At 41.1% G+C, this 27318-nt stretch overlaps 1 protein-coding gene across 3 annotated transcripts in view; it reads right to left on the bottom strand.

Annotated features, from left to right (window-relative positions):
• The window catches only part of CALN1 (calneuron 1), a 394265-nt gene that overhangs the window by 310563 nt on the left and 56384 nt on the right, over window positions 1–27318 (bottom strand). Inside the window, exon 1 of one of the 3 annotated variants that reach the window (XM_037506791.2) lies at window positions 3787–3835. The exons of the other annotated variants lie outside the window; for them this stretch is intronic. The gene's annotated coding sequence lies outside the window, so the exon portion shown is untranslated. Of the gene's footprint in view, window positions 1–3786; window positions 3836–27318 lie in introns of those variants that run through there. 3 annotated transcript variants of the gene reach the window in all.

Genomic DNA, 27318 nt, shown 5'->3' with positions numbered 1-27318 from the left:
ATAATTTTCCTAAATGTTTACCAAACCCATTTCTTCTCCACACTCTCTCCACCTCCCCAACCCAATACTTCCTCCCCCTGTTGGGTTTTCAGCTGGCTGGACCAAAACCTACACTTATCATTCCAGCCTCTTTTCTTGTCACTCCCTGCCTCAACCTTTCCATTTCAAGAACTCCAAACTTTTAGCAGCTTTTTCATATTTTCCATGTGTTTTCTTACCCATCACCTATTGCCCAACTTTACTTCCTCTGCACCACAATGCCCAATGAAGGCTGACCGCTCCATAGCCATCCTCAGCTCAGACGTCACCTCCACCCTAGGCTAGCTGCCTTCCGTCTCTGCTCACTAATGGCTTCCCTAACAAATGCTCTGCCTTCCCTACTAATCTGTGAATTTTTTTATGACAAGCACTGTGTCATCTTCATTTCTATATCCGTACCACATAATAAGCAATGAATATACTTTGTTAGATGTTAAATGATTAAAAATATAATTCACTTTGAAAACCCAGGTTGGATGCAACAATTGTTTTCATTTTCCTCCTTTCTAAGCACATTTAGAATTACTATCAATTTGAGCAACCCAGGGATCAGCAGTGCTTTGCCCGGCTCAAAGAATGGTTTCACTGCTTGAGAGGCAGGATGCACACCATTTTAGCAAGCATCGGAGGCCATTGCTGGTTGAATTGCCTAATGGTTCTCCATCATGAAAGGACATTTCAGATACTGACTACATTAGTTTATGCCTCCAGTGAAGGGCAAAGATGCCACCCAACCCATAGCAATGTGGGCACAGATAGGGAACATGCGAACAAAGCAGCAGCAACCTATAATCAAACCCATCTGGGCTCAAACCTCATGTGGCTGCAATGTGGGCAGGGAGGGTGGGGTCGCCTCCTCTGACCCACTGCACAAGGAACAGCTTCTCCTGTGCCCGCTGTCCTCATCAGAAAAGAGGAGTGAGACACCCACCTGGAAACAGTAAACGCAGGCACCCACTCTGGGTCTCACTCTATACACTACGAGATCAAAGGCTACTAGAACTCTCTTCAAATCATAAGCAGCAGTGTGGAAAGAGCCCTGGACTTGGAATGAGGAAGCCCAGCTTCTTAGAATCCAACCATCAGGCTGCCTCTTACCCACAAGCTACACAGCCCCAGGAGAGTTATTTAACCTCTGTTGGCATCCGTTCCCAAGTAAGAAAGATGAGGTTTATATGAGCTCAAATGTGTGAAAGCATTTGGTGTATGGTGGGGCCTCAGAAACTGGCAGCGAGAGAGTCTCCAAAGACCTTAAACATCTTAAGTTCTATCCGAGGCCTGAGAATTGCCATCACGATTAGAACCCACCCAAGGAGCACTGCATGGGCTGGCAGCACTGAAGGGGCTGGCAGGGCCTGGACTGCAGACACAGCCTCAGGCTCAAATACCAGCGCAGATACCTCTCCCTGACCCATAGGATCCAGGAGCACACCGTCCTTCCCAAAGCCACTTGCTGTGGGAAAGAAATTTCTAAATTGAAGCCCAACCTTGTCCATGATTTGGGCACTGATCAGAGGCTCCCCACAAGGAAGATAAGTGTTAAGTTCAAGAAAGAGCCACAGTCACACATGCACCCCTGTCCCCATACCCATGCCACCCCACCCCTTGCAGAGGGAAGGAAGGCGTGTGTCTCCATCAAGTCTTGCCCACTGTTTTCTCAACAGAACTAGCTGAATTGAATGATTTTCTGCCCCCAAAAAAAGCCCTTGTTCTGCACCCTCACAGAAAGCCTGATTACTGGCAATGGCTACAGTCAGAGTTCAGAGAAAGGTGATCTTGATGAACAATTCTAAGAGGATTTAGTGCTCTTCCAATAAAATACCCTAGGGACTGGTTTTCTAAAGAGTTTTGTTTTCACTACTCCAGTTGGATACATGCAGGAACCCAACTTTAGTGTTGTAGACTAGATTCCCAGCAAAAGAGCAGTTCTTCAGACAGCTACTGCTGTGAAAACCCGCACTTCTGCAGTGAACTGGAAAAGGGGAAGGGGGTCACCTTTCTGGGCTTCCACCAGAGCAGGCTGCTGGGGAGATGCAGTCCTAATCCATCCATGGGGCTTTCATGGGGGCAAGACTGATGCCAAGTAGCTGGGACAGCTATGCAGCTCCCCAGGGCCCAGAAGTAAATCCTAAGCTGGGGTGTAACAACAGAGCTGCAAATCGTGGGGGCTGGAGAGGGGGCTGAGTTGCCATCTAGACTTCAATCAAAGTCACAGACAAACAGGTAGCAAATAAAACTGGGACTCCACCAACACTTTCTTCCTTCCACCCCACCAAGAAATGAAATAAAAACCATCACCAAACAAGGAGAGCAGAACCCTTGTTCTGCTCTAGCCTTGACAATTTCACACCAAGTGGCTTTGAAACCCTTTCCAAAGCTCTGATGCCTAAATTGAGAAATAGTTTATCGTTTTGACTGAAAGCCAGCAGTTAAAGAAGCAAAACGTGGAAATCCTAAGAATTCATGAATCTTCCTATTTGCCCAAATGTGTGTGGACATTTACACGGGGCAGAAATCTACCCATTCTTCTCAGGACAGTCAACTCTAGACAAGACTCCTCTAGAATGGAGTTACTACTAGCACTCATCCGGCTTCAGGGACCATCACCTAAGCAGCCACCCTCAGCCACACAGTCGGCGCGGAACTGCTATTTTCTGAACCCAGGAAAGTCTCCTTTCTGCGGAAAACAGGCTGGAGGCCTGGGGATGGCGCCCCAGTCTTGGCACCCAAGGAACTGCAGGCCCAGTTCACCCGGGCTAAGGATTTCAGCACTATGGCAAATTAAGGCGCTTTCCTCGCACACTCCTTCTCAAAGAAAAAGAGCAGAGGGAAATGCTGCCAGTGTGGGGGCAGAGGGCGCACGTGGGGACTGCCCGAGAGGCAAAACGTCGCCCTCCATCGGTGCCCACCACCACCCTCCCGTCGGTGCCAGGCGTCCTCCGCTCGCCCTAGCCCTGAGACTGCCCATAACTACCTGCTGCTGCCTAGGCGCCCTCAGGCCAAGTCTAAGGAAGTTCACTCGCCGTGGCACCAGTCCTGGGGAGGTTAGAGCACCCGAGTAAACCCAGCTTGCCAAGGGGAGCCGGAGTCCACCTGGTTGACCAGGTTGCTGTTTGGGGCCCAGGGGCCAGTTGAACAGCTGCCAGATCCCAAGCTGGGCTGACGGAGGCCTCCGGCATATCCCGCTTTTCCCAGGGCCAGCGGACCAGCCCCCGTGGCTGCGAGGAGAGGAGCGTGCGCTCCCGAGGGCGAGTAGCCCGCGCGGGGGGCTGGAGGTGGAGGGAATCCTGCCTCTCGCCTCTCCGGATCGCCATGACTCTGGTCTCCCAAAGACCAGGAAGCTGCACGAGTCTCCCACCTGAGCGGCCGTGCGGCTCCCCTCCCCAACCTTCCTTCCCCACGCCCGGGCACCCGCGGCCCGGGGCGCGCAGGGGCTTGGCGAGCGGCTCCCAGCCCGCAGCCCGCACAGTTCCCGGACTCCCGAGTGCGCCCTTCCCCAGCCCCAAGCCCCCGGGCGGGCGTCCAGGAGCCACCCCAAGGGAGGGCAAGGTGGCTCGGGCGGCCCCCAGCCCGCCCGGTGCCCTCTGCCAGTGCCAACAGGTATAGGAGGCGTTGTCGGCTTTGGAAGTGGGGGCCGCGACAGTCCCGGGGTCTGGAAACCCAGGAGAGGGGCGAGGACCGGGGAAGAGGCGAGGGCGGGAGAAGAGGGGAGAGAGCGAGTGGGGGGGCGGGGGGGGCAACACTCACCTCTAGCTGGGCTGGGGCGGCCGCTCGGCCCGCTGCCCCAAAGCCCGGATCCGAGGCGCCTCCGCGTGGAGCCGGGGGCTTCCTCCGAGGCCCGCAGGGAGGGGGCGGCACGGATGCTGGAGCCGGGCGAGCAGAGCGCTGCCTTCACGCTCACACCCCCAGCCGGCAGCCGCGTCCCCGCGCCGGCATCCTCGCTGCCGCCGGCTCCCACGGCGCCCCCGGCCGCTCCCCAAGCGCGCGCCGGGGCCGGCGCGAGACCCTCGTCGGCTCTGAGCGCGATCTGGGCGCGTTCCTCCCTGTCCTTGTCCTCTGCACCCGTCTGGGGATGTGTGCCCCGCACCCCCAGCACGGCGCGCGCCTCTACCCCTCCCGCTGCCGCTGGCCGTGCAGAGCCCCGGCGCGCGGGCTCAGCCCATGTGCGCGGCTGCCTCGCTGCGCCCCAGAGCCCAGTGGCCGAGGCCCCGCCGGAGTTGCGCGCCCTAGAAACTCCATGCAGCTCCGGCCTCCTCCCCAGCTCCTCCCAGGCGGGCCCCCCGGGGCCTTGAGGCCGCCCGCTGCGCAGTGCCCGCTCTGCCTACCCCCGCGTCAAGAGCCAGGGTTCAGGGCTCGCCTTGGCCGCCTGCGCCCCGGCTGCTCCGAGGGTCGGGGGGCCCCACCCCACCCCCACCCGGTCGCCTCTCCAATGGCTCCCTCGGTTTCCAGGCAGCGCTACCTGAGGAACGCCTCGGCGCGCGCGCACTCACACTCGCGCACACACACACACGCACTGCACACACAGCACACACGCGGGGGGTGAGCTGGAGCTTGGCAGACGGTCCGGTCCTCCTTCCTTTCCTCTCCAAAGAAGCTGCCCACGTTAACTCCGGCAAACTGCTGTTCCTCGGTATTGGACAATTCATCCAAGCCCCCCGCCCCCCATCTTAACCACTTCGTTCCCGGCGCCCACGCCCTGGGGCCACCATCACACCTGCGTCCGCGCCCAGCAGGAGGGCCAGCAGCTGAAATTACTGGAGGAGGAGGATTCTGCGAGCTCACTCCTGGCCCATCTAGGAAGGCACTTCTGTGGCAATTGCCCTCCAGTCTCTCTTCTGACACCCCTGGGGGCTGAGAACACGTGGTTTGATCCCCACTTCTCCTTCCAAGGTCATAGAATGGATTTGATGAGGGGAGTGGGGGGGTGGACACAGGTGTGAGCTAGAAATCTCAAAAACTGCAACCTGCTGCCTTTCACCTCTGGCAAGTCCGTATCAGACAGACCATTTTCTCCTCTGCCCCATGCCCCAAGTGCAACATGTTAGCCTAGAGACTCCCATCACCTTTCCTGGTCCCCACCTGTCTACCTCTCACATGCCCAGAAGATGACAGAATACACATGCAGCCAAGTTTGTGGTGTCAAGGGAAAGAAAATAATCAAGACATCAAGATGGGTGTCAGACAGCCCCATAGGCAGAGTTAGCCTCCTGCCAATTCCTTTCTCCTCCTCCCAATTGTGCCCAAGGGAGAAGGAATCACCCACCTGGCTGGGGAAAGCCAGTCTTTGCTTACGCTTACTTCCGAAGGTCCCCAATTCTTGCCCCCTTCTGGGTGGCAGAAAGACCAGCTCAAATGCCTCCAATTCCAGACTCAAAGAAAAAATATATATAAAAAGTCTCACACCAATCAAAAACAAAGCAGGCAATACTGCCATAAATCTTTCATCCAAACAGCTCAGCAGTCACCTCTCTTCTGGCTGGTGCAGCTGCCAAGGGAGTTTGGGCATTGGGGCTGCCAGCCAGCAGCACAAGTTAATCAGGGGCTGCTACTTGCCTGTACCTCTTGGCATGTAGCCTGGGTGTGGTTCCTCCAAGTCCCCAGAGCATTCACTATTGGCACCATAACTTTGGCATTTAGCATTTGCTACCCACTCCTATTACTATCTTTCCTGGTACTAGCCTTCTTGAGTTGTATGTACCCAGTTCCCATCTCCACCTCTTTTCTGCCCCTGTCTTTCCTTCTTTCCCTTTACCACCAGTAAATACATCTACTCCAAGTGTCCAAGACAGACAAGGGTAGAGATGGTGAAGGAGTCTGCTGCATTCTAAATAAAAGAAAGAGGCACAAAAAGAAAACTCATTGAGGCATGGACATGCTTTATTCCATCAAAATATACAATATAGAATGCATTGGAGTCTTTATAATACACGTTCTCACTTTGTGGCAAGAGGTTTTAGAGTGGCTTGTCCTGCAGCAAACCATTGCCTTGTAGACAGCCTGAATAATCAGATAACCAGAGCAAAATCTAGTACCGGCAAGTGGAGTATAAAAACATTGGCTTTAGGATTGAACGGTGAGCAGAAGCTACAATTGCCTTGAGAGACTTAGCAAAAGCTTCTAGGGTCTCAGGAAAACTCTTGGAATAGACTTGAAGGCTGCCAAGAAAACCATCATTGAAGCTGGAGAGAAGAGCACTTAAGTCAAGTACTGGTTGGTCAGGTCACAGAAATACTGCCTGGAATAAGTTGACTAATGGGAAGCCTACCTAATGAACTCACAGATCTTACTAGGAATATTTCCAAATAGAACATGAAAAGTGCCCACTGAGTCTTTCTAGATGCCTTTGATAAAAGTCAAGCAAAGGCAAGTCAAAGAAACTACTCGGTGCTTTATTGGTAGAATTTAGAAGAAATATGGAGGAACCAAGTTTGCTGCTAAGTTAGAAACGATAATTGTTTCTCTTTCTGGTATCTCCAGGCAAGAACATTCAAATCCAGGACAGTACAATACAGTCTCGGGGTAAATTAAGTTGAGGATGGAACTGTAAGACCCTTATTTAAGACCTCTCATATTTAACAATGTGCCTAAAAGAGTTTCCAAGAATCTTAGAGATGTGACTCCTTAGCGGTTTCTCTGAGGGTTGAAGAGAGAGAAGAACCTGTTCCTAAAGAGATTTGCAAGTGTGGCCTTTGTCTAATGGGTGGCTTATAATTTGAACCACAGTTTAGATGCCTCTAAATCCCAGAATCTATATGTATTAAAAGAAAATTTTCTAGTTTGGGGTTGAAAGGGACAAAATCCCTACAAAATGAAGGAGACCTTTGGATGCCCAACCCTCTATGGACAATAAACAGACAGCGACCATGAGTCATTTCTTATGCGAGAGGGAGAATGACAGCCAATGGACAGAGCCACAGAAACTCATTCCCAAGAAGGAGAATTGGGCCTAGTTAAGAATTGATAGCATGTTCCCAGATGGATTTCAGAATTGCCACAGACGAGTGACAGCTACAGGAAAGACCTGCCATATCCTCCCTTACTGAATGGGTGTCTACTGCAGTTTTCATCTGTCTCACTGGGTATGCTGGGTGTTTAAAGGAGAGAGCGATCACCAGAGTGAGAAGAATTTCACCCAGGGAGGTTCATCCAGACCTGACCTACTGCAGGTAAATTGATTCTGATGTCACAAGGAGATTGGGTTTGGGGATGTTTCTGGGTATTTTTCATGTTAGAAGAATATAAATAATTTTTGACTGAAGGTGAATTTTTTACTATGGTGAATGGAATATGGTCCAAATTCTTTAACATTCCTGTCATTGAGAGATGGGTTCTATAGCTCTCTACCCTTAAATCTGGACAGGATCTGTTACCTCTTTACTAGAATAAAGAAGATGTTTTTGTGTCTGTTTCCTGGCCTAGCACTTAAAAAACTGGAAGCTTTCATTTCCTGTGCCTTGGAACACTTTCTTAGAGCCCTTGTCACCATGTAAGACATTTACTCTGAGGCTACCATGCTATGAGGCACATTGAGCTAGCTGTGTGGAGAGGCTGTGAAAGAAGGGAGGGAGGAAAAGAGAAATGACAGGTTAAGTGAGGAGGGAGGTGAGGGAAAGAGAGGGTGAGGGGAGAAATCTTGCCACTCCCTAGAAATTCTAGCCCCTCTACTCTAAAGGTCTTCCCAGCTGAAGTCCCAGATACTATAAGGCAGAGACAAGCCCCATGCCCTATCTGGATTCCTGACCTATAGTCTAGAAGAGGTAGCAATAAGTTGGCATTTTAGCTGATTTAGTTTTGGGGTGATTTGTTATACAACAATAGAAAACAAGAAACTTTTGCTAACTTGGGAAGATGTCCAAACTATTTTGTCAAGAACAAACTCAAGTGGCAAAATAACGTGCACAATACCATTTCTAAAACAGAAAACTTTGTGTATAGTATCCATAGCTACATAATATTTCCACACAGAATATAATTGGAATAGCTACTACCTGACTAACTCTGGAGAATCAGTATTAGAGGAAGTTCTACTTTTTACATCTATAGTATTCTACAATAAGTATTTTTAATATTGGCTAATATCCTGCATTTATTTTATTTCAAAGCAATAAATATGTAGTATATACCTCTGAAATGAATAACACACTCTCTACTTTAAAAAAAATCTAAGAATTTAACTCTATTGAGGACTATTAATGAAAAGAAACCATATTGACACATATGCTAATAATTTTTTTAATTTCTAAGATAAAGAAATTATTAGCAAAAGAAAAAGTCGATTATCCACAAATTATTAGCAAAAGAAAAAGTCAATTTTGGCTTTAGCATTATATGTAACTGAAGATCACAGAAGGAAAATGAACCAATAAATAGGGTAAATGGTCTCATCCAGAGTTCATATGTTCATTTAGGTTGAGGTCGGGTGTAAAAGTAAAAAAAAAAAAAAAAATTCCTAGTGAAACAGGTAAGAATGTAAATGATTTTTATACTTTGTCTGAAAAAAATATTCAGTGACTTACTTATTAGCCAATAAAAAAATGGAATCAAAGTTAAGAACTCAAGAGTGAGGCCAAGAAACCAGAGAGAAGAGAAAGACATTGGTATGAACTTGACATTCTTTGCTGTCTTTCCTTTTGAAACATTAGTTGATTTCCAAGCAGCATTGGACCAAAAGGCCAAAAAGAAAGTAATATCCCAGGGAATTTGAGAGTATCATAGGCATAGGGAGAAAATAATCAGTTTTCAATCAGGTTTTCAAAGCCAGACTTTGAGGGACTAAAATCCTTCAAGGAAAGGAAACCTCAGAAAAGTGAAAGCATAATTCTGCTCAATTTTCACCATAAAGGCATTTGCCTCATTTGAAGCTGCACATGGTGAAAGGCAAAGAAAAGAAACCAAGGAGCAACTAAGTGGTTATGCAGTGAAGGAGAATAATCAGGAACATCACAATGCTGGCAGGACAAAAACTGGAGTTCCAGTTGAAACTCTTGAAAGATAGGGCAAGCCAAAAGATCCTATCTGTCTTCAAATTACCTCAGATACTGATTTGCAAAATGTGATCTACATCTATCCTAACTATCTGCCTAATGAGAAGTAAAATTTCCTTGGGAGGAGAGAATAATATGTAGAACGACTGGAATTTTTTCAAATTTAGTACCTGGCATTTAATCAAAAATTCCCAAATATGCCAGGTGACAAGGCCAAATTAATAAAAATCAAGAGAAAACAGAAAATAATGACAGGACAAAGGAAAAGAACTAGAATTTGTTTTAAAAACAGAATAAAATAGTAATTCTGGAACCAAACAAAAAGAAATAAGATGCTCTCAAAGATGTGCTTAAACCAGATTAGACACAAGAGAAGAGATTAGTGAGCTGTTAAATAGGTCAGCAGAAAATCTTTTACTGAAATATGAAGAATATACAAAGAGAAGAAAAAGAGAAAAGTAAAGAAAAGAACTTAAAAGGTATATGGAACATGGTGAACAAACATGTAATTGATGTCTGAAGAGGAGAGAAAGAATAGGGCAGATGCAATATCAGTTAAGAGTTTTCCAAAACTGATAAACACATTAAGTCATAGACTCAGGAAGTTCTAGAAATTCCAAACAGGATATGTACAAAGAAAACCACACGAAGGCAATCATAATTATATTTCTAAAATTCAAAAACAAATATTTTAAAAAGTCAGTTCACTTCTCCCTACACACACACAGAGAGAGAGAGAGAGAATAACATGACTCAGAGGAATAACATGACTCCTCAACAGAAACAATAAAAGTTACAACCACTGGTATAATCCGTGGTGTGCTAAAAAATAATAATAATAATAACATCCTTGCCTTTCAATCTGAATGCAGTGAAAATACTTATTATAAAGAAAACTGAGAGGGGCATACCTGGTGGCCTAGGGGTTAAGTCTCAGCTCTATCACCATTATGGCTTCAGTTCTCTCCACAGCTAGGTTGCTAACCCACATATGGCACAGCAGACCTCTCCTGTCTCACCTGCTGCTCTCCTCAGCAGTGTGTTTCAGTCAGTCTGCCTGTTGTGTTCCCCACTCTGTCTCTGGTGAATCCTCTCAACTCCCCCCAGACCCCGTGTCTCTGGCCTGTGCCCCAGCTCTTGTATGCATAAATAAATAAATCTTTAAAAAAAGAAAACAGTGTGTCCATATTGGCTCATGATCACCACATGCACGCCCTCTTCCTGAGATACAGAAGCCTGTGTTGGGTGTTTGGGGACTGTACTAAATTCTCACTATTCCTGTGAGTTTAAAAATGTTACTCTCAGTTAAAGTTTATTTTTGAAAAGTTTAGTCTCCCATATTGTGTCCTGACAGTGATATGTCTTGTCATTGGGTCACAGGGGTCCTGCTGACCTCTAATCCTGAAGATTAAAATGGGAATTGGTGTTCCTTCTAGTTTGCACAAGGCTTTCTGTGAACCTGCCTTCTGTCCTTCCTGCCTGGCCTCCTCTCAGCTGTGTCCACATAGGCCTAACCTTCTGCTGCACCCTTCATCCAGGTGTGGTCCAGGAGTCTACACTCACTATCTTTTTTTTTTTTTTTTTTTTTGGTGGGACCCTCACGGGTGGCCAGGAACGAACCGGCGCTGCAGTGTATTTCAGTAAATTTGCCTGTTCTGCTCCCCACTCTGTCTCTCTGGTGAATCTGCTCACTCCCCACACCTCTGGCCTACACCCTAGTTCTTCTATACAATTTTTATACACACACACACACACACAAACACACTATTTAAAAAAAGAAAGCTGAGAAATTTTTGCTTTTGAACTAGTACCAAATCTGCCCTTCCTTGACCATTAACAACTGGAAAGCTAAATAAAACATGAATAAAACATGAATTAACTATTTATAATAATTGGCCAACAGCCAGTGCAGGAATATGACCCATGGGGGAAGAGAAACAAGTGAGGTAAGTTCCAAAATTGCCTACATGTCTGCCTGGAGTATTTCTGTAGCACAATAAAGGGAGGAGAAACCAAAGCAGAGCGCAATAGTCTCACTGAGTCAGGAGACCAAGATGAAAGTTCATGGAGACTTAGATAGCTGGAATCTTTCCAGCAGAAAACTGTAGAGAGAAAACTATGCAGATAAAAAGATGAGAACATGTTTATAGAGACTCCTTTGAATTCCTGGCTGACAACTAAGACGTGCATGCAGGCGATAAAATTGCACGTGGCTCGGCAAAGAGCTGGAGAAGAGCAGTAAATTAAACAGTTCCTAGAGGTAAAAAGAACTGGAAGACATTCAAGTTCTGATGAGCCTTAGTGAAGAGGACACCTGGGACTGCATCTCAGTGTGGAACTGGAGTAGAATAAAGGCTATTCTACTGATTTAACATTTTTTTCAAAAATAATCCAATGCATCATGCTAATCTCAAATAGTTCATCTGCCTAACAAACAAATGTCAAAACTGTTAAAAGACAGTAACAAAATCCAGAAATTCTGCAACATAACAATCACAGTATCCATAGAAACAGAAACAGAAATAATGGGAATGGTGGAATTAGCAGAGAGGAAATTTCATCTAGCTATTACAAATATGCTGGAGGGTTTAAAGGAAACTATGAAGACAATAAAAGAATAGAAACTACTAAAAATGCAAATAAGATTTGAGAGTTGAAAAATATATTTAATATTAAAAGTTATTTAATGAGCTGAACTTCAGATTAGAGTTTGTGGGGAAAAAGAAAAGTTACCTTGAAAAATGGCTGAAAAATATAGAGTTCAGTGTCCTGTGAGACAATATCAAAGCATCTAACACATGTATGATTTCAGTATCTGAAATATGTGTGTAGTGAGGAAGTTACGGAGAAAAACATACATTTTTCTAATAAATACAGGCTACAGTTTTCCAAATTTAATAAAAGCTATAAATACACAGATCCACCAAGCTCATATATCCCAAGCAGGATAAAAACAAGAAAAACCCCATCAAGTTACCTCATAATCAAAAAAGCCAGTGACAAAATGAAAATCTTAAAGCCTCCAGAGGAAAAGGATGTAGTATACGACTATAACAAAGTTAAAACCTGGCTAAATCATTTTGAGAAAAAACGCAAGTCAGAAGACAATGAAATGGTATCTTGAATGTGTTGAAAAAAGAAATTAAGATCGCCTAATTTTTTGTCCAGCAAAAATATTCTCCCAATGTGAGATGAAATCATTTTTCAGATGAACAAAAATGAATTTATACCTATCAGGCTGAAGTAAAATGATAATAGACACTCAGGAATAAGGACAGCTAGAAATGATAAACATGTGAGTATATATGAACAGTTTTTTCTTCATGTTTAAGTTTCTTTAAAAGACAGTGGGGCTGCTTAAATCAAAAATAATATGATAGAATTTATAAGTAAATGCACACGACAATAATGGCACAAAGGATGGAGGGAAACAGAAGGGCACTTACACTATCCAAAAAGTGGTTTAATCTCATTTGACATTAGACTGCTGTGTTGAAGAGGCTTATTGAAAGTCCTAGAGCACCGAGATACAGCAAATAATCTACTGTATAAGAGAAAATGTGGCATATTTGAAAGATAGTAATTACCAAAGAAAGCATGAAAAGAGGAAAGAATGAACAAGGAATAAAGGGGACTAACAGTAAAGAAACAGCAAGATGATAGATTTAAACCTATTATGAATTACAGTTAATTTAAAGAATCTAATGCTATAATTAAAGGCAGAGACTGTCAGGCTGGATAGAAATACAGTAACTATTGATTATTTACTAGAAACAGTCTGAATACACAAACACAGGTTAAAAGTATGAGGATGGAAAAATACATGTTATGAAAATATTAATCATAAGAAAGCTAGAATGGCAGTATTAGTATCAGAAATATTGCCAGAGATAAATGGGGCTAATTCATAATGATAAAGCATCAATTCAATAAGAAACTATAACAATGAATCACAATACAGGAAGAAACAACAGATCTGCAAAATTAGTGGGGAATTTAAAACTCTCCCTCCCCTCCAGTGATGGGTTAAACATGGAGAAATCAGGAGACTTGTGAAGTACCAGCAAACAACCTGACCAAACTATATGTATAAAGCACTGAATTAACAGGTGCAAGGAGACATCATCTTTTCAAGTACATGTGCAATGTTCATAAACGATAGACTGTATGTTGCTCCATAGCACAATTCTCATTAAGTCTGAAAGTATTAAGACCATATCAATAAGATACCTGGAAAGGCCTGTAATACTATATAAATAAATAAAACACAGTTTTCCATAATGCATGAATGAAAGAATAAATCAAAAAAGAAGTTTAAAAATATCATTAAGCAAACAATGTGTTAGAATACATGGGATGCAGCTAAAATGGTGTTGAGGGCAGGGAATTTAAGTCAAAGTGCTTATTTTAGAAATAATGAATGGTATAAAACAAATATTCTAAAATTCTACTTTAAGAAACTAGAAAAAGGGCCTCCCCGGTGGCGCAGCGGTTGAGCGCTGGGTTGCGAAGCTGCCTGCGGCCTCTGCGGCACCGGTTTGATCCCCGGCTGCTCCCTGGCGCCTGGAGGAGGGTCCCACATGGCGCGCACTCTCCTGCCGCCCTCTGCTCCCCTCAGCAGTGTACTTAAGTCCTTCTGCCTGCTCTGCTCCCTGCTCTGACTCTGGTGAATTCTCTTATCCTCCCATGCTTCTGACTGTACCCAGTGCTTGTATAAATAAATAAAAATAAATCTTTAAAAAAAAACAAGAAAGAAACTAGAAAAAGCAAATTATACCAAAAGAAAATGGAAGGAAGCAAATAATAAAGGTAAGAGCAGAGATCAATGAAATAGAAAATGCACAAACAAAAGAGTATATCAAAAAATTTCAATAAAATTGACAAATCTCTATAAGACACACTATACCTTTTAAAGAAATTAAATTCATAATTAATGATCTCATCCTTCAAAAACAAACAAGCCCCTGAATGCCCAGATAACTTCTCTGATGAATCCTAACAAATATGTAATGAAGAACAAACACCAATTTTATAAAAATCTTTCATAAAAGAGAGAGTAATGCATCTCACATCATTTTATGAGGCCAGTGTTAATGTCACCCCATTACCAAAATCAGATAAAGACCTTAAAGAAAGGAAAATGAATATAAATGCAAAAGCATGAATAATATATGAGTAAGAGAAATCTAGCAACATATAAAAAGAATAACAAAGTGAACTTTTTCCCAGGCATACAGCGTTGGTTTAAATTTTTAAAAATTAATCAGTACAATTTATTATATTCAGAGGAGAAAAAATCATGATCATGCTAATGCATGCAGAAGGACCATTTCACAAAATTCAATAGCCTTTCATGATAAAAACTCAAAAAAGGAGGAACAGAAGGGAACATCATCAACTGAATAAACAGCATCAACAAAAATTATCACACCAAATGTCAAAGAGCAAATGCTGCCCCTATAAAATCAGGAGCAAGGGTTCTATTGAGCATTTGTTGGAGGCTCCAACCAGTGAAATAAGTTAACTAAAAGAAATAAAATTGCACATAGATTGGTAAGAAAAAAGTAAAACCACTCCTATTCCAAGTCAACATGATTATATACATAGAAATCTTAAGAAATCTGCAAAAAAGCTACTAGAACCAGTAAGTGACTTTAGCAAGCTCACAGAATACAAGGTTATACCACAAATATGCAACTGGAAAATGAAATTTCAAAAAATATCATTCACAGAAATATCAAAAACATGAACTAGTAAGGATAAGTTTAACAAAATAAATGCAAGATGTGTATACTAAAAATTATAAAACACTGTTGAAAGAAATGAAAGAAGATTTAAAGTAAATGGTAAGATGTAGCACGTTCATTATTTGAAGCTTTGATATTTTTAAGGTGTTAATTGTCCTCAAATTCATCTATAAAGCCAGTAAAAACAAATTAAAATGCCAGAAAACTTTTTCTGCACAAGTTGACAATCTGGTTCTAAATTTTGTATATAAATGCAAAAGGCAAGCAATAGTCAAAACAATTTTTAAAAGAAGAAATTTGGGGGCCTCCCTGGTGGCCTAGGAGTTAAGTCTCAGTGCTATCACCACTAGGGTCTGAGTTTCATCTTGGACAGGGAGCTGACCCACATATAGCGCAGATCTCTTCTGTCTCCCCCACTGCTCCCCTCAGCACTGTATTTCAGGCAGAAGCCTGTCTCTGGTGAATCCTCTCACCCCTTGCACCTCTGGCTGACACCCCAGTTCTTCTATGCAAAAAATTTTTTAAAAGGGTCCTCCCTAGTGGCGCAGCGTGTTGGGTGCAGCACTGTGAAGCTGTCCGCAGCCTCTGCAGCACAGTTTCGATTTCCAGCCTGCAAGAGAGATACCCATATGGTGCGGCAGACCTCTCCTGTCTCGCCTGCTGCTGCCCTCAGCAGTGTTTTTGGTCCGTCTGCCTGTTCTGCTCTCCACTCTGTCTCTGGTGAATTCTGTCACCCTCCTGCACCTGTATCCCCATTCTTGTATAAATAAAACAAATCTTAAAAAAATTTTTTTTTAAAAAGGAAGAAGAAATTTGGAATGGACTACCTGATTGCAAGAGTCACTATAAAGCTAATCAAGAGAGTGTGATTTTGGCAAAAGAATAGACATGTAGATACAATAAATACATATCAGGAATAGATTTACATGTATGTGATCTATTGATTTTTTACAGAAGTTCCAACTTAATTTACTGGGGGAAAGGATAGTCTTTTCATCAAATTAATGCCGGACAACTACATATTCATGTAGATAAAAATGAACTTTGATATTTACCTTATCTCATACAAAAACTTAACTCAAACCATAGACCTAAATGTGAAGCTAAAGCCACAAAACTTTTAAAAGAAAATGTAGGAGAAAATTTTTACAATCTAAACAAGTAGAAAATTCTTTTTTTTTAAGGTTTATTTATTTATTTTATACAAGAACTGAGGTACAGGCCAGATACACGGGAGTTTGAGAGGATTCACCAGAGACAGAACGGGGAACAGAAGAGGCAGACTGACGAAATACACTGCTGAGGGGAGCAGCGGGCGCTACAGGAGAGGTCTGCAGCACCATGTGGGACACTCGCCAGCCCGCTAGGATCGATCGAACCGGCGCTGCAGAGGCTGTGGACAGCTTCACAGCGCAGTGCTCAACCACCTGTGCCACCAGGGGAGGCCTGGAAAATTCTTAAATAGAACAGAAAAAGCACAAAAAACAAAAGGAAAATGTTGATAATTTTATTTCATCAAATTTAAAATCTTTAGCTATTCAAATGTTTTGAAAAGATGAAAAGACAAGCCCGGGTAAGGAGAGCATATATATGTGAATATATATTTATAGATATATATGTATGTATGTATGTATGTATGCATACACATACATGCATACAAACACACTTGGCAAAAAAAATCTATATCAAGAAATCTTGCAAGTCAATAATATGAAAATAAACAAGTCAATTTTTTAAATGAGCAAATGATAGAATAACACTTCACAAGATGTATGAATGGCTAATAACACATGAAAAAAATACTCAACATTGCTTGTCATCAGGAATGTAAATTAAAACCATGGTGGAATACTAATATTCCAAAATATAATACAATTCAACTCATGGAATGGATAAAATTGAGACATCTGATAGTACTAAGTGTTGACAAAAATATGAAGCAACCGGAACTCTCGTATGCTGTCAGAAAGGTAAACTGTTTATTAATTTTTAAAAACTGGCAGCTTCTTTTAAAGTTAAATACACAACTATGCTATGATTCAGAAATTTCAGTCCTAGGTATAAATGACTAGAATAAAGCCCACAATATGACTTTTATATGAATGTTCATAACAGCTTTATTCACAATAGCCCAAAAATGGAAATAACCCTAATATTCAACAATAGGTGAATGGATAAACAAATGGGACAACCGTACAAGATTACTCAGCAGTTAAATGAAACAAGCTAGATACCCAGAGCAACATGGTTGAATGTAAAAAATATTATTTTGGGTGAAACTAGTCACATACAAAAAAGTACACAAAGGAATAGAGCGTAAATCAATGAATGTCTAGGGAAGAGAGTGGACAAGGGAGTTAATTGCAGATGGCAACAAAGGAACTTTTTCAGATTGATGAAAATGCTTGTCTTGACTGTGATAATGGCTACAAAGGCCTATAGCTCCATAGAAACTCATCAAACTACACTTAAAATTAGTGCATTTTATTGTTTGTAACTTATTTTCTAAAAGGTTGATCTTAAAAGGAAAAATAGCAAAAACTTGAAGCTTTAAAAAAACTATGATTGAAAGAATTTTAAAGGTGAAGTAAATACATTTTCAGGCATACAGAGAGAGAATTTGTCATCAATACTCATCCTAAAAGAAATGTTACAGTGAGTTGTTCAGGTAGAAGAAATAAGATTCCAGACTGAGAAATGAGACAGAAGAATAAAAAGCCCTGAAGTGGTCAACATGTGGTAAATCTAGTTAACAATTATTATGTTTTAATCTAGTAATGATAATACATCTTACTAATAATGTTCATTAGGTTTTAAAATATAAGAAGAAATAAAATACATGACAACAATTGCAAAAAAAGTGGGAATTGGGGTAAATTGAGTTAATGTTTTCTTATATCCTTGCATTGTATAATAGCAATAAATGTACTAATTTAGCAGTAGATCAAGAACAAATGTTGCAATCTCTAGGGTAATTACTAAAAGAACAATAAAAGAATATAACAAACAAGGGGTAAATAGAATAATAAAAGCACTTGATTGATTGCATAAAAAGGAAGAAAGAACTGATGAGAGAACATAAAACAGATGAGATGAACAGAAGTAAAATAGATTGTAGATTGAAATCCAAACAAATCAGTAATTACATTCAAGATTACCAGACTAAATATATTCTAACCTCAAAACAATGATTGTTAAATTAAAAAAAAATTTCCAAGTAGATTTTGCTTATAGTAGGCACACATTAAATATAAGTACACAGAATTTTTAAACATGAAAGGATAGTATTTGCAAACACTAACAGAAAGAAAGAGGGTACAAGAGTACTATCAAACAAAGTGAATTTTAAGATAGAGATTTTATTAAAGATAAATAATATTTCATAATGATTAAAGTGTCAATCTCTAGAAAAATATATTTCCAAAATTGGACTCATTTTAATAACATATGTTCAAAATATATAAAGCAAATTTGATAGAATTAGAGGCACAGCTTAGTCCAGCTTATAAATACTCAAAGGTTTAAAAATAAAACACAAATCAAAACAAAGGAAGAGATTCAAAATATATTATATAAAATCAATAAATCAAGAAAAAAATCTGAGCAGGTCATTTAACTTGTGAATGGTGAAACAGATCTGGTAAACCAGTTATCTCATGGTGGGTTAGAAACCCTGGAGCAAGAAATCACTGCCTTTCAACATAAACACTACTGAACTTTTTCTAAATCTAAATTCAGGGAAGAAGAGATTTCCAGGAAACATAGCCTTGTGAATAGACCTTTTTAAAGCCTCCTTGCTAAAACCTACAACAATCAAAAAAGGACGAACAATTAAAATGGAAATTAAACTGAAACTTTGAGACAACCTTAACCTTTTCCTACAAATACTGAAGGACAATGGCCAGACACAGCAAAACCAGAACCAAAATGAAATCAGATGCTGGGGATTGACCACATTTCCTGAGCTTGAGAATTGGCAGTGGGAAAAGCCAACAGCACCCCACATCCCAAGCTAGGGCAGAGACAGGGAGGTAGAACTGAGGCTCAAAAAGAGGAGGGCCCCTCCCTCACCTCCAATGGGTATAATGCAGAGGCTGGGGAGGGGGCACTTCCTGTGACCAGGAACTGCCAATTTTAAGGCATTCCAACTTTGTTAGTGGGAAAGGGAAGGATTAGATTAGAAATTAAAGCAAAGCAGAAAAATCAAAGGTCGAGAAAAGCATTTGCTGACGCTACCCCATCCCACCCCCGATAAAATGTCAGCACTTTCTCAATCTTCACTGTGTAACATAATTATCAGGAATGAAATTTTTGAAATGTTTTAAATGCACAAATGAGCCTTCTGCCAAATCAACTGAAAGAATCTACAGAAGTGAGGCACCGACAACTGTGACAAATCACTCTGTAACAAGATCACATTTTTATCCCAATCAAAAGGTAAAAATTAAAAACATTCATAACACCCAATATTGGCAGGAGTGTAGAGAAATAAACATGTTGATAGGAATACTGAGGGGAAGTTGGGGGCAGGAAATCTCCCTTCCTTGGACTCCAGGCTGCCCCATGGAGTGATGCCAATTAGAGTAACACTGCTTTCTCCTTTGCTTCTCTAGTTGGTAAATTTGGAAGAAGGAAAAGGACTGGCAGCTTATCCTCTCTCTCATGTTCTCCTTTGTCGGCTATTCCTGCCTGCAAAGAGCAGTGTTTGACTTTGAGCTTGCATGTGTCCATCCACTGCTGTGACCGGCCAGGTAGTAAATTCCCTAGTTCTGGGGACAGTATAACAAAGTTGACATTTTGATCTCCATATGCCTGACCCCAGCATTTGAAAACATTTCAGTTGGAGACAGCAGAAAAGCGCAACTTACTAACACCTCTGAGCTTGTCATCAGTGGCAAAGTTCACAAAGAGATATGTAAAAATAATGTGGACAGCCACCCACCATGCAAGCCTGCCACCTTCCCGGCATGCACCCAGCTCCTGCCATCCCCCAGCTCTGGGTCACTGCCTGCCTCGGGCCAGTCCCTCGCTGGGCTTTGGGTCATACTCCAGCCCACTCCCAGCAACTCTGCTTTCCACCTGATACATTTTACTTGTAGCTTTTACTTCAATATTTGGCATAACTCTCTGTTTTGGAAACCAGACTACTTCGGAGTCATTCCTGGCACCTTCCTCTTTCTCAACCCCCTTCCCAACCCATCCCCCTGTTCTCAACCCATCCCCCTGTTCTCAACCCATCCCCCTGTTCTCAACCCCTCAGATAGTTCAAAATTACAAAGTCAAACTCAGTATTCAGTAGAACATCTCCCTGCCACCTCTGTCTTCCAGAAGCTCTGCTCTCCTACCAGCAGGGAACAGCTATTTTTATTGTGCTGTGTGTCCTCCCAGAGATATTGCAGATAGACACTCCTTTTTACAAAAGGGACCAATGTTATATGTGCTGTTTTGCACCATTTTCCCCACTCAATGTATCAATACTGTTTTTAGGTAAAATTCATATATAGTGAGGTGCCTGGGTCTCATGTGTGCCAATTTGAAGACTTTAATAAATGACACACCTATATGATCACCTCCCAAGCAAGATTCAGAATATTGTCATCACCCAGAGTCCCATCAGTTTAATCAGACAAATTTCTCAGTTTGTCACTCACTTTCCAACAGAGCACTCTATCCACATTGCCATCCAATCTCTATTGGCTTCTCGGGGACCTATCAGTGTGTCCCCTGAGCTCCCACTCAAAGGCTTAACTGGTCTGGACACTACCCCACCTAGAAAACACATTTCCTTGTTTTTCCCATTGCTTTCCAGATGAAGATCTAATTCTTCAATGGACAATAACCCATTCCCGGGCTTTCCCTCGTGGCACAGCAGTTGAGAGCTAGGCTGTAATGCTGCCCGCAGCCTCTGCAGTGCCAGTTCAATCACCATCCACCGGCGAGGGTCTCACATGGTGCGCAGACCTCTCCTGCCATGCCCACTGCTCCCCTCAGCAGTGTATTTCATCAGTCTGTCTGTTCTGCTCCCTGCTCTAGCTCTAGTGGGTTCTCTCACCCTCCTGCGCTTCTGATTGTACCCAGTGCTTGTAGAAATAAATAAATAAATCTTAAAAAAAAAATAAATAACCCATTCCCCTGACCTGGTCCTACAACTTCTCTGCACTTATCTGACATTTTTTTACTGTGTATCCTTTCTGCCTTTCCACACTGTCATCTAGTTCCACATATGCACCCAGCTCCTACATATCTGCAGGATACTACCCTGTGTTCCTTTTGTCATCAGGACTCTGCTCCCACAGCCCCACTTTCATGGCTGTAACAGTACTTGCTTGGAAGTATCAGTCCAGCTATTACCTCCCTGGGGCAGCGTTTGCTTCCTGCTGACTGCCCCCACCAGCTCACATCCCCTATGAAATGCCACCCTGTGCAGAACTAACTACAGCGGAAAGTTCACGTTCCTTCGTGTGATCATGTGGTTAATGCCTATTTCCCCCACTAGAAGGTAAGTTCCACAGGGCAGGAACCAAATCTATTTATGTTCATCATTGCATCCCCAGAGGCCAGTGCAGTGTAGTCAACAGTTTATAAACTGGCCTTGAATAATAAATTGACACATTCATAATAAATTAATAAAAGTAAATACTAAACATAACACATTCAGCATCTTTTGGCAGTTGTTTAAAAAAAATAGAAGCATACTATTTCCAGAAACATCAGGGAGGGGAGGAGGGACAGTTCTTTTGGCAGAGACAGGCCAATTAATAAATGCAGAAGAAATAATGGAGAATCATTTCTTCTCCATTTTACAGTCACTATTGTAAAAGTTATGTAGACAAGAATGATCATTTCACCTGTTTCTATACAGTTCCTCAGCTAAAAATATTTTTTTACATTTTCTGATGATTAGGGAAACAATGAATATGTGACAGAGACCTTATGCAGCTTGTAAAACCTAAAATATGAACCATCTGTTCCTTTACAGAAAAAGTTTGTCTTTCTTTAGGTGAAAGGTAGTTGGAGAACAAGATGTAGAAAAATCTACCAGGCACCACTTTCTTTAACCAGATGAAACTTGCATAAGCAAGAGTGGGGCACACTGGCCTCCTGTGCCCCTGATGAGCTACACTGAGATGTATGTAGAATTCCTACCCAAACACATGACCCAGGGAAACCTAGGGAAACATCACACCAAATTCACACTGAGGGATCTCTGCAAAACAACTGACCTAGACTCTGCAAATAATACACATAAAAATAAACTAGGAAAATTTTCTGGATTTAAGACCCAACAACTAAATATAATGTGCAGTTATGATTGGATCCTGGATTTAAGATGAACAAACAACTATAAAGGACATTATGGCAATTATGGCAACAATCAAGGAAATTTTATTTTGGTCTGTGTTGAGTTTACTGTAACAGTGTTAACTTCCCAGGCTATAATTATTATCTGTGGTCATGTAGAAGATGCAATTGTTCTTAGGAAATATGTGCTAAATCTGTAGGGTTGAGGTCTATCATGATGTCTTCAATTTATTCTCACTGAATTTTCAGAGAAAGAGACAAGGAAGGAGGGATGGGAACTGAAGGGTAGATGGTGTTTTAATATTATTTTTGCAATTTTTCTCGAGGTTTGATTTTTTTAAATAAAAAATTGGAGAAAGAATAAAAACATTTTACATGATTATATAATCACCCCCCAAAAAATGGGTTTAATAAAAACCAAATGGGCTCCCTGTCACTTTCTAAGAGTCATGTGGATTGGGGTGGGATTGGATATAGGAGTAAACACTGCAACATCCTTTTTCTATTTTGTTCTGCTTTATTGGAATTTGTTGTAATGAGTATGTGTCATTTTTTTTCTTACCTTTTGTATAGAAGAGCTTACTTTTATAATAAAAAATATCTCCATAGATTATTCATATACCAATAGGGATTAAGCATCAAGTCCTCCAAGTACACCCCACCTCTGAAGTCTCTGGATTTTGCAGATTCAACAACCAAGGCTTAGCAAGAAGTCTCTAAAATCCTGGTTCCTAGGATACCAAGTATTTGAATACCATTTGCCATAATCTCAATCAATATTTAGAATGGATGTGAAATAAAAATGATTGCATCTATAAATCAGAGGTTAATTTATACCATAGGTGTTTTTTAAAAGGTTACCATGAGACCATGCACAGGGTTGAAGGGTACCACATTTATACGATAGCATGGTGTAGGGTAAAGAAAATGTCAGGCTTTTCTGCCCTTCCGCCATCAGGATAGATGATGGATCTTTGTCCTGAATGCATGCCTGATGGCGGGCACCTGGAGTAGGGTGTGGGCATAGGTAGACGGGATTCAGCTGAGCTAAGACTGTGCTTTTAAGGGCGGCGTCACGGGGACACCAGCAGCAGCAGCAGAAGCCAAAGCAGAAGCCAAAAGAGAAGTCGAGAAGCAGCAGAACTAACGCCAGAGAGCCCAGGTAGAGTAAAGACTTGCTGGGGGCAGGCCTCCCAGCCCCCCAGCCAGCACCCCTGCCTGCCATATGCCTGGTGAACCCTAATAAAAGACCTGCAAAAAACCACTGAGGACTCTGACTCCTCCTTTACCCGGTCTACATGGGATCAGAAAACCTGCCCCGTGTCCATTCCTGCCCTTACACATGGTTTACTAAAAGTTTACCAGGAAGCCATGCACTAGGCTCAGGAAGAGTCAACTGAGGAGGAGGAGAAAGAAGAGGAAAAATTACAAGGAAATAATCTGTTTCCTTACCTTTCAGAGGAAGGGTTCAAATAGAAACTTTAAAGTTAACTGAAAAATGTAAGTTTAACATGTGAATTAGAATTATAAATTAGTAAAATTAAACATATATATAATATAGAGTCCAAATCACCAAAAAGCACAACTCGCATGAACATTATTTTTTAAAAAAATAAATACACATAAAACTTATTTTTTAGAAGAAAGAAGTATCAGGCTAGGTTTTATATTTCATGGACACTTAAAAATTGAAGTGAAAAAGGCATTCAGTGGTAGAAATACAGAAGAGTTAATGTTTTTAAAAGATTTTTTGCAATAGGTGGTAAAAGTTAAAATGCAATGTATCATTTTCATCCTTATTTCTTTTATAGGAATTCCTCTTACATGTGCATTTGAATAAGTGTAAAAGAAGTTTGTGAAAACATTGTGGTGATTTTAAAAAAGGGGGGAAAAGTCTAGAAACACCCTAATTTTGACTAAAGATTTCTTTTTTTAGAAAATAAGCAGGGGTACATTTAATACAAGTTTAAAATAACAAGGTCAATGTGGGTTTATATGTCGTGAAATGCAGAAAGGTCCACAAGAAATTATTAAGTGAAAAAAGCAAATTGCAAAATACTATGTCAAATGTAGTCTCATTTGCATAAAAGTTATTTTATTTACATGCTGACATGTGTGTAGAAAACAGCTCTGGAAGAACATTGGCTCAGTTTTAGCAATAGTTATCTCTGGGAACAGGGATTATGGCTGACTTATTTTCTCTATAAACATTTTCTGTATTGTTAAATTTAATATAAGTATTGTACAAGAAGGAATTTTCTGGTCTTTGTTCTGGGATCCTGGCACAGAGCTGCTAAAACTCTCAAAATTTCCCAAGTAATAGGAATGCCTTTATTATTCATGAGCCTCTAGATCACACCTGAGTTTATGTTAATAGGGTGACATCCTGGGTCGCAAGACCCAAAGGCCAATGGTGGGATTAAAGGGTTGAAACATTGAGTCACACTGACCTCTGGGGAGAGAAGGAGGCTGGAAATTGAGTTCAATCATGTACCTCATGGTTTCATCAATTATACCTAGGTAAAGAAACCCCGATAAAAACCTGAACACTGGGCTTGGTGAAGCACCTAGCAACTGAACACATCCTGTGCCCTGAGGAGTGAGGGACCTGGATCCCACAGGGAGAGGGCACAGAACCTACTCCAGGCTTCATCCTATCTGTCATTTTTTTGGCTGTTCCTGAGCTGTATCTTTTGCAGCCATCAGTACAGTATTTTCCCGAGTTCCTCAAGTCATTCTAGCAAATTACTAAACCTTATTAAACCTGTGGGGTATGAAAGAACGCTCTAAATCATGGTCAGTTGGTCAGAAATAGTTTTTACCTGGAAACCCCATGAACTTGAGGTTAGCATCGTAAGTGGGGACAGCCTCAGGGAGAACTGAGCCCTTAAATTGTGGGATCTGCACTAACTCTAACTTCAGTTCTAGCACCAGAACTGAATTGCAGCAAATCAGCTAAAGGTGGAAGAAAATAGTAGGTATCTGAACAGCAAGCATGTATTTCTTTTGCAATTAAAAAAAAAAAAACCTTTAAGTGAACTTCTGAGTAGTGTAGGTCAATTCAAACAAGAAAATGAAGCCCACAATTTAAATATCAGACAAAATTGAATTCAAGATGAAAATGACTAAACAGGACACAGAGGGTCACTTAGTAATGATAAAGAGTACAGTCCATGCTGAAGATATTTGTAAATTACCATTATGCCACAAATAACCTAACAACAAATTGATTGAAAAACAATATGGGAATTCACTTAAGTGGCAGGTTACAAAAGTATATATTAAAATCAATAGCTTTTTTATACACAGCTATAATAAGATACAAAACATGGTAAAGGCAAAATGAAATCCATTCACAGTAGCAACCCAAAAATTACTCAATCTAAATGGAGAAAAAATTTAAATTCTACTATGGGACATAGGATATTTGAATAAAAGGAAACTTGAATAGAGAAGCATACCTTATTACTAGAAAAGAAAAAACTATATTAAAGATGTCAAATTTCTTTAAAGTAATCTCAAAACTTTAGGCAAGCAAAATCAAACTCCCATTGGGATGTATATTGGAATTTGAGAAAATGATTCCAAAATTTACCTGTGAGAGTATATTTGCAAACAGGTAAGATAATTAATGTGGAAAAATTAACTCTACCTGATATGAAAATATATCATAAATCAATGGCAATTAAAATATCATCAAACTGGGCCTCCCCTGGTGGTGCAGCAGTTGAGCGCTGGGCTGTGAAGCTGCCCGCAGCCTCTACAGCGCCAGTTCGATCCCCGGCTGCCAGCGAGGGTCCCACATGGAGCTACAGACCTCTTCTGCCGCCCACTGCTCCCCTCAGCAGTGTATTTCGTCAGTCTGCCTGTTCTGTTCCCCGCTCCGGCTCTGGTGAATTCTCTCACCCTCCCACGCTTCTGACTGTACCCAGTGCTTGTATAAATAAATAAATAAATCTTTTTAATAAATAAATAAATAAATAAAAATAAAATATCAAACTAATTCAAAAGAGGAAATAAAATATAGGTTTTATGGTTTATTATCTGTCTTTCTACCCCCCTCAAAAATACAGGCACCACAAGGACAGGAGTTTGATTGACAGAACTCAAATGTTTAGAAACTTCTGAGCACGTAAGAATTTTTTTTTGGTTTCTATTTCATATTCATTAGTTATATTGCTTATTGGTTAAGAATATAAGATTTTTGTATTCTTACTAGCTATTTGGGTTTTTGGGGTTTTTTTTATCTTTCAAGCATAAAGTACTTTTTATATATTTTTTTATTTTATATATTTTTTACATCATAAGAATTTTTATGCTCACGAAAGACATGCACCAGAATATTTATAGTATATTCTATGCTATATTTATAATGCCCCAAGGTGGAAACCACCCAAAATGCCCATCGATAATAAAATGGATAAATAAATGATGATATATTCACACATTAGAGAATATACCTAAATTACAGGGAATGAACTTACATCCAAATGGATTAACCTCGCAAATATAATGTTGAGTGAAAGAAGACAGACAAGGCAGAATATGTGCTTCATGGTTACTTTTAAGTAAAACGTCAAATCAGAGGAAAATAAGCTATGTAGTTAGTAGGCAAGACAGTAGTCATCCTTAGGTTGGTGGAGAGTGGGTTGCAACTGGAAATGGATGCAAAGGTGGCTTCTGGGAGGCATGAAATGTTCTGTTAACTAATCAAGTGCTTTACATAGTGCTCAGCTTGTGGTAAGCTGTACACTTATGATGTGTGCACTTTTTCACACACACACACACACACAGGGTGTACATGCACAGTAAGATGCCAAGATTTTGACAGGAATGTTAGTAGTGATCGTATCTGGAGAGGGGGCTTCAGCACGGATTTGACTTTCTTCTGTGTATTTGTATCAGTAGATTGACACACAAAACTCCACCATTTAACAGAAGTAATGAAAACAAATTTACTGACTGTTCCACACATGAAGTTAGAAAAATAAACAATGGGAAAATAGGATAAATGAAATAATAAATATGAGGTTAGAAAACAGTCAGCTCATCTGCACCGATTGAAACATTTCCTCCCAAATGACCAGGAATGAACTTAAGACTTTATACAAAAAGACAAAATGGAAAATAGCACATTGAACATAAATGAAAAACTGAGGGGGGATTTCTGATGTTATCACCATCAAAATGACTTGAAGACTCATATTGAAAGCAGGTTTATTGAGGTATAATTGACAAACAACTAA

This window comes from Talpa occidentalis, unplaced genomic scaffold, assembly GCF_014898055.3.
Source record: "Talpa occidentalis isolate TD23 unplaced genomic scaffold, MPIMG_talOcc4v2.1 talOcc4.12, whole genome shotgun sequence".
In the NCBI taxonomy this organism is placed as follows: Eukaryota; Metazoa; Chordata; class Mammalia; order Eulipotyphla; family Talpidae; genus Talpa; species Talpa occidentalis.
Note: the sequence above shows the minus strand (reverse complement) of the source record. Positions and strands in the feature narration are given on the sequence as shown.